At 44.8% G+C, this 7,562-nt stretch overlaps 1 long non-coding RNA gene across 1 annotated transcript; it reads right to left on the minus strand.

Moving 5' to 3' along the window:
• Positions 1–856: 856 nt before the first annotated feature.
• LOC309973799 lies at positions 857–7,481 on the minus strand. Its single transcript, XR_014326841.1, has 3 exons — positions 7,356–7,481; positions 5,898–6,046; positions 857–1,891 (listed from the first exon to the last, which is right to left on the minus strand). It is a non-coding gene; the product is annotated as an uncharacterized lncRNA (long non-coding RNA).
• Between the last annotated feature and the right edge of the window lie 81 nt (positions 7,482–7,562).

The following is a 7,562-nucleotide window of genomic DNA, read 5'->3' on the forward strand; positions in this document are numbered from 1 at the left end:
TAAGAAAAAAGGAAGAGATGACTGACTCCTGAATTGCAGACAAGAAAGAACCATCCAGAGACCTGATTTCTTTTCTTGCCCTGCTGAGGTCTTAGCTAGTTCAGTTAAATTCTGCTAACATTGACTGATGCCTGGTATGTAATTAAATGATTGTGGAAGTGTTTCACATCTGTCTTCCCTGCTAGATGATAATCTTTGTTAGGGCAAAGATCATGTTTCCTTCCCTACTGCATCCCTAGCAAGTACTATACTCCTGGCAAGCACTGGGTGTACCATAGGTGCTCAATTAATACTTGTTGAATGAATGAATGAATGTGCCAGGATTGTGTGTGGTTAAGACAATGGGCTTAGAGGCCTGGGTTTGAATCCTGACTAATTAGTTGTGTAATCCAAGACCCATTACTCAGCTTCTCCGTGCCTGAGTTTCCTCAGCTGTGAAATGGGAACACACCCTCAGTGCTGTTAGATCCAGTGAGTGAATGCTGTCAACTCCCCGTCACAGAGCTCTGTACACAGTGAGCGCTCAGCCGTTTCTCTCAGCTTCTTCCACGGTCATGTATGGCAGGGAAATTCTGATGGGGGAACCAAAAGATCTTTTAAGATGAGGTAATTTGAGCTGGGCTCCGCGGGAGGAGTAAGACTCCAGTTTATGCGGCTGGGGCCAGATCTCTTTACTGAGTCCATGCAACTATAAAATGGAGATGACGACACCCAGTTTCTGGCTCCCTCTGGGAAGATGGTCCCACCTAAAGTCCCCCAGGAGGAAGACAGCACGCAATTAAAGGGCAGCATCATTATTCAGCTGGAAAACCACCTTCACAGGACAAGTGAACTGAACCCCACCAAATATGATTCGCTTGTGCTGTGTGTAGCTGAATATTTAGTGTGGATTTAACCCAGGGAGCCAACTATGCTGTTGGTTTGAGTCAAGTTTAATGAGGCACTTCATAAACGTGGAGGTAATTAGTACCATCCAGATGCTGGTTGCGTGTGAAGCTTTTGCTGCTTCCATGGCTGAAGCAGGGAGATGAAGTTCTGGACTCTGGACTCCTCAGGGGGATTTGGAAGTATGAGCTCCGGCCTGGACCTTTGCTTCAGTTGTAATCTCCTCCTATAGATTGAATGTCACCTACTCTGGGAAGCCTTCCATGATTGCCAAAGGCAGAGTCTGATGCTTCTCCCGGGTTCTTATGTCATTCTGCACACACTTCCTTTGTAGAACTCAAAATATCCTACTGTGTTAGTGTCTATGTCTGTCTCTCCCACCAGAGCCCAAGATCTTGTCTCCAGTGTTTCCCTGACATACAGTTGGCACTTAATGGATGTCTGCTGGATAAAGCTTTTCAGATTTCAAAACTGTGGGAAACCTTGGGTCTCAAGAACAAGTTATAGCATTTGAATTTTCCTGGGAAGGGCAAACCCTCTGTGGTGTTGACGTGGAATCTACCTTCTGATGGAAATTCTGTTTGATGACCTCTCTAATGAGCCCAGCATTGAAATGTGAACCGCACCTCCTTTGTAGCAGACCTGCTCCTGGAAGATCCTACAGCACAGGAATAGGACCTGGGTACCATGGGTTTATAGACACCCAAGTGTGGAATCCAGCCCTTAGTTCACACCTTGTAGAAAGCAAGAGGACAGGTCTTGAACTATCAAAGTTGGTTATCTGCTAGAAGGCTCCTGGAGGCCCAGAAAAAGAGTCCAGAATGCGGTGAGCCTCCACTGTTGTTTGGGCTCTGCTGGTTCTGAAATGAATGTATTGCTGGCCTTTCTGGCATGTAGAAGATGTCCTCACCATTTGTAGGAAAGCGGCCCCTCGTTTTGGTCCTGCATTCTGGATTCATCAGGATGTACCATGCTCAGCATTCCTGGTTTCTCCCTGGAGCTGAACCTGAGGGCAGAGAAGGAGTTGATGGAACACTGCAGAACTGGGCTCAGGCAAGAACCCCACCCAAGGCCAGGTGTGGCCAAGATCCCTGCTCTGAACAAGGTCCTGGACTCGGAACTCACCACAGTCTCTGGCTGACCCTTGCAGCTGGCATTGCTGCCTGGGGTGGGGGCTTCTGATGGGTCATGGTTAAGTTCAGCATCTTTGCTCCAGCAGGGACTGAGGAGAGGGTGTGTGCATCCTATCCATCTACCTCTTCCTACCTCTTGGGATTCCCACAAATGGGGGTTCAGATTTCGGGCAGCCGAAGTGACAAATACCAGCTTTTCCCCTATTCTGTGAATTCCATGTTGTCTTCTAGTACTCTTCAGAAAGGCTCCATCTCCTAGTCCCAGTTAGTCACTCAACAAACATTCATTTGAGCCTACATGTACCAGGCAGTGTGCTAGGTGCTGAGAGGCAGGAGTGAACAAAGGAAATAGAGTTTACATTCTAGAGGGGGAGAAACTGATGATAAACAGGCAAATAAGACAATTACAGATTGTGATAATGTTATAAAAGAAACAGGCAGGAAGCTGTGATAAAAAGTAAGGAAGGTCTACTTAGAAAGAGAATTTCTGTAATCTATACCCCAAAACTTAGTGGCTTAAAATACCCATTTATTTAGATCATGATTTTGTGGGTCAGTTATTTGGGAAAGACTGGGCTGGGAGGTTCAACTCTGTTCCATGTGGTATCAGTTGAGGTGTCTGGGGCTGCGGAGTCCACTTCCAAGATGGTTTCTTTTTTGCCCACAACTTTGTAGTGAAAAATTTCAAACATACAAAAAAAGTTGAAAGAATGATACAGCACATGCTATACCTACCACCTAGATTCTACAGTTAACATTCTACCACCTTTGCTTTATCACACACCTGTCCATCTTTCCACCTCTCCAAGATGGCTTCTTCACTCCCGGGTCTGGTATCTGATGCTCCTCTGATTCCCTTCCTCCCCACGCGGCTTGGGGTCCTCCCAGCTCAGCGGTCTCAGGCTGGTCGCACTTCTTACATGGTGACTGACTTCCAGGCCAGTTAAGTGCCATGCCTGAAACGGACACAACATCTCTTCCACTGTACGCTATGGGTCCAAGCAGTCATGGGGCAGAAGAGCCCCTGTGGGATGGGCAATACTGCTGGAGCCATTTCTAGAAAAAGCAATTAGCTAGAAAGGACGATCACGGAAGCCCTTTCTGAAAAGTAGTATTTGGGCAGAGCCCTGAGGTATGAGAATGAGCCTGTCTTGTAAAGAGCTGGGAGAAGACAGCATTCCAGACAAAGACACCAACAAAGGCAAAGGCTAGGAGGTGAAAAAGCAAGTCTTGCGCCTCTACTTTCCTTTGCCCATATCCAAATCCAGCCCATCATCTGGGACCCACATCGAGCCACCTCCCTCATGAAGCCTTCCCAGATACCTCATTCTCTGCTAACGCTTCCCTTCATCCTAGAGCACTCATGCCTGGAGTGCTCATCTGGCTTGAACAGCTTAGCTGGGTAGTACAGTGGTTATGCATGCAGTCTCTGTGGGGACTTGGGGAAGTTGCTTAACTTTTCCGGCCCTAGGTTTCTTCATCTGTAGATGGGAATAATACCTGCCTTACAGGTTTGCTGGGGGAGAATATTGATATATGTAAAGTGCTGCGCGCCTGATGAATACTCAGTAGATGGCAGCTATAATTAATCATTTCAAACTGGTTCACCCTGTCGTGTTAATCTAGTTTAGAAAATTTTCTCAGAGCAGACACCATGCCTTTTTCAACTTTTTCTCTTTCATCGTGCAAGCAGTGTGCCTCGCATAGATATTATGGATAGGAACAAGCACGCCACAGAGCGCTCCACCATGCTGTGGTGCTAATGAAGCCATGCAGGGCACAGAGATGAGTAAGACTCAGCTGGATCCCTCCAGAAGCTTCCAGAGAGTAAGAAAGTAGCTGTGCTTGCAGCAGCCATGCTGGGGATTTTTCACATTTGGATACAGATAGTAACAGGTTTCAAAGCACCTGCACATCTGTATTAGTTTGCTATGGCTGCCATAACGCAGTACCACAAACTGGGTGGCTTAAATAACAGATAATTATTTTCCCACAGTTCTGGAGGCTAGGAATCAGAAATCAAGGCTGAGGACTGTGGGGAGGAATCTGTTCCATGTCTCTCCCGTAGCTTCCAGTGGTTTGCTGCAATTTTTGGCTTCCCTGGCTTGTAAAAGCGTCACCCTGAGCTCTGCTTTCATTTTTACATGGCATTCTCCCTTACGTGTGCATCGTGTCCAAATTTCCCTGTTTAATGAAGACACCAGTCATATTGGATTAGGGCCCATCCTAATAACCTCATTTTAATTTGACTACCTCTGCAAAGACCCTGTCTCCATACATGATCACATTCTGAGGTACTCGGGTTAGTTCTCCAACAAATCTTTTTTGGGGGACACAATTCAACATATAAGACATCTCTGTTTCCTATGACCCTCCTCACTCACACCCCACAGTGAGCCCCTCCAGGACAAGTACCAAGTCCTGTCCTAAATATCTGTATCTTTCCTTCCTTCTTTCTTTCTCTCTCTCTCCCTCCCACCCTTTCTTCCTTCCTTGCTTCCTTTTTTCTTTCTCTCTCTCTTCCTTTCTTTTTTTCTTTCTTTCCTTTCTTCCTTTTCTTTCTTCCTTTCTTTCACTCTTCCTTCCTTTCTTTCTCTCTCCCTGCCTCCCTTCTTTCCTTGCTTCCTTTCTTTCTTTCTCTGTCTCTCTCTCTTTATTTTTCTTCCTTCCCTTCCTTCCTTCCTTCCTTCCTTTCCTTCCTTCCTTCCTCCCTCCCTTGCTTCCTTCCTCTCTCTCTCTCTTTCCTCCCTCCTTCCTTTCTTTTTTTTTGACTGTGGCGAGTGCAGCTTGTGGGATCTCAGTTCCCCAACCAGGGATGGAACCTGGGCCCGGGCCTACAGCAGTGAAAGCACTGAGTCCTAACCACTGGACTGACAGGGAAGTTGCCTAAATATTTGTACCTCTCAGGCCTCAGCTTCTCCCCACTGTCTTATGCGCCAAGGCTTTCCAACAGCCTTTCCACCTCCCACCATGCTTATTCCTTTTGTGCCTAGCAAATTCCTATTCATTCTTTGTTTCTAAGTTTAAATGTTACCTCCACAGAGAGGCCTTCCCCGATCACCTTTTCTTGATTGTATCTCCCATGTTATTTATTCTCTCATGGTTTCCTCTTATTTCCTCCCTACACACCTCATGGTTCATAAATATACATTTCTTTGTGATTGATTAATGAGGGTGTCAGATAACCCCTGGTCTGTAAACACAGTGAGGGTAGGGACCCAATTACTCACTATTGCCTTCCTGATTCCATAGTGTATGATCCAGAACAGAAACTCCATAAATATTCGTTGAATGAATGAATAAATAATACATCTTTGGATCCTCCATATCATCTCACATAGTATGGGATTAGTGGATGTTGAGTGAATTATAATTATTTCTGTCTGTGTCCTCCAGGAGAGAGTGAGCTCCTTGAGGCTAAGATTAGGTCTCATTCTTTTTTTGTTGTTTTTTTGCGGTACGCGGGCCTCTCACTGTTGTGGCCTCTCCCGTTGCGGAGCACAGGCTCTGGATGCGCAGGCTCAGCGGCCATGGCTCACGGGCCCAGCCGCTCCGCGGCATGTGGGATCTTCGCGGACCGGGGCACGAACCCATGTCCCCTGCATCAGCAGGCAGTCTCTCAACCACTGCGCCACCAGGGAAGCCCTAGGTCTCATTCTTTTTTGAATCTTTAGCATCCAACCCCTCCTCCTTGATCTTCTCTGTACTAGTTATCTATGCTGAAAAAAAATTACCTTGAAACTTAGGAGCTTAAAATAGTAATATTTATTATTTCACAACTTCTATGGGTCAGGAATTCAAGAGTGATTTTGTTGACTGTTTCTGGCTCAAGGTCTCTCATGAGATTATATTCAAGATTTTGGCCAGGGCTGCAGTTACCTGAAGGTTTGACTGAGGCTGGAGGATCCACTCCCAAGATGGCTCACACACATGGCTGGCAAGTTGGAGGTGGTTGTTGGCAAGAGGCTTGGTTATTATTCATGCAAGCCTCTCCCCAGGGCTGCTTAGTGTCCTCACAACATGGATCCCTGATGAATGATCAAGAGAGAGCAATGAGGAAGAACAATGTTTTTTATGTCTTCATCTTGAAACTCATACTCCATGATTTCCACAATATCCTATTGACTATATCTGTCAGCCCTATTCAATGTGGGAAGGGGCTATACAAAGGCATGGATACCAGGAGTCAAGAATCACTCAGGTTCATAGTGAAGGCTGATTACCAAGTCCTATTAGATCTCCTTTCTCCCCATTACTTGCCCCACCAATACTCAGTCAGGAGCTCTGTACTGCCATCCAAACACTTACCACATTATATGATAATATGTTCAAACTTAAGCTCCACAAAGGCAGAGACTCCATCTGTCTGGTTCAACAACCAGCACAAGCCATAGAGTAGGTACTCGGTGAATGTTTTGAATGAATTTTAATAATTTGCTTCTGTCTGAATTACAAAACTGTGCTTGTCTGTCTCCTCTCTGCATTTCATTGTAGGCTCTTAGCTCAGGGCCTGGCATAGAATTAAGTCTTCTATACAATGTAAATCAAAACTACAATGAGGCATCACCTCACACTGGCCAGAATGGCCATCATCAAAAAGTGTACAAATAATAAATGCTGGAGAGGGTGTGGAGAAAAGGGAACCCTCCTACGCTGTTGGTGGGAATGTAAATTGATACAGCCACTATGGAGAACAGTATGGAGGTTCCTTAAAAAACCACAGTTACCATATGATCCAACAATCTCACTCCTGGGCATATGTCCAGAAAAGATGAAAACTCTAATTCAAAAAGACACATGCACTCCAATGTTCACAACAGCACTGTTTACAATACCAAGACATGAAAGCAGCCTAAATGTCCACTGACAGATGAATGGATAAAGAAGATGTGGTACATATATACCATCTACTCTGCCATAAAAAAGAACAAAATAATGCCATTTGCAGCAACATGGATGGACCTACAGATTATACTAAGTGAAGTAAGTCAGAGAAAGACAAATATCATATGATATCACCTCTTTGTTGAATTTAAAAAAGTGATACAAATGAACTTACTTACAAAATAGACTCACAGATATAGAAAATAAATTTATGGTTACCAAAGGGGAAGAGGGGAAGGGATAAGTTAGGAATTGGGGATTAACTGATACACACTACTATATATAAAATAAATAAACAACAAGGACCTACTGTATAGCATAGGAAGCTATATTCAATATCTTATAACCACCTATAATGGAAAAGAATCTGAAAAAGAATATATATATATATACATATATATGTATATATGTATATGTATATAACAGAATCTCTGCCGTACACCTGAAACTTACACAACATTGTAGATCTACTTCAAAACAAAAAAAGGCTTCTATAAATGTGTATAAACATTTGCTGAAATGGGCTGTGATAAAGGGGCTTGAAGAATCGACGGTGTCTGGATCTCACTTCCGTAGTCCTCTCCGTCCAGCTCAAACCCACTGGGTTGGGACAAAGGTCTGACAAAACCCAGCGGCCCGGATCCACCAACCGTAGCAACG

This window comes from Leucopleurus acutus (assembly GCF_964270905.1).
Source record: "Leucopleurus acutus genome assembly, chromosome: 16".
Taxonomy (NCBI): Eukaryota; Metazoa; Chordata; class Mammalia; order Artiodactyla; family Delphinidae; genus Leucopleurus; species Leucopleurus acutus.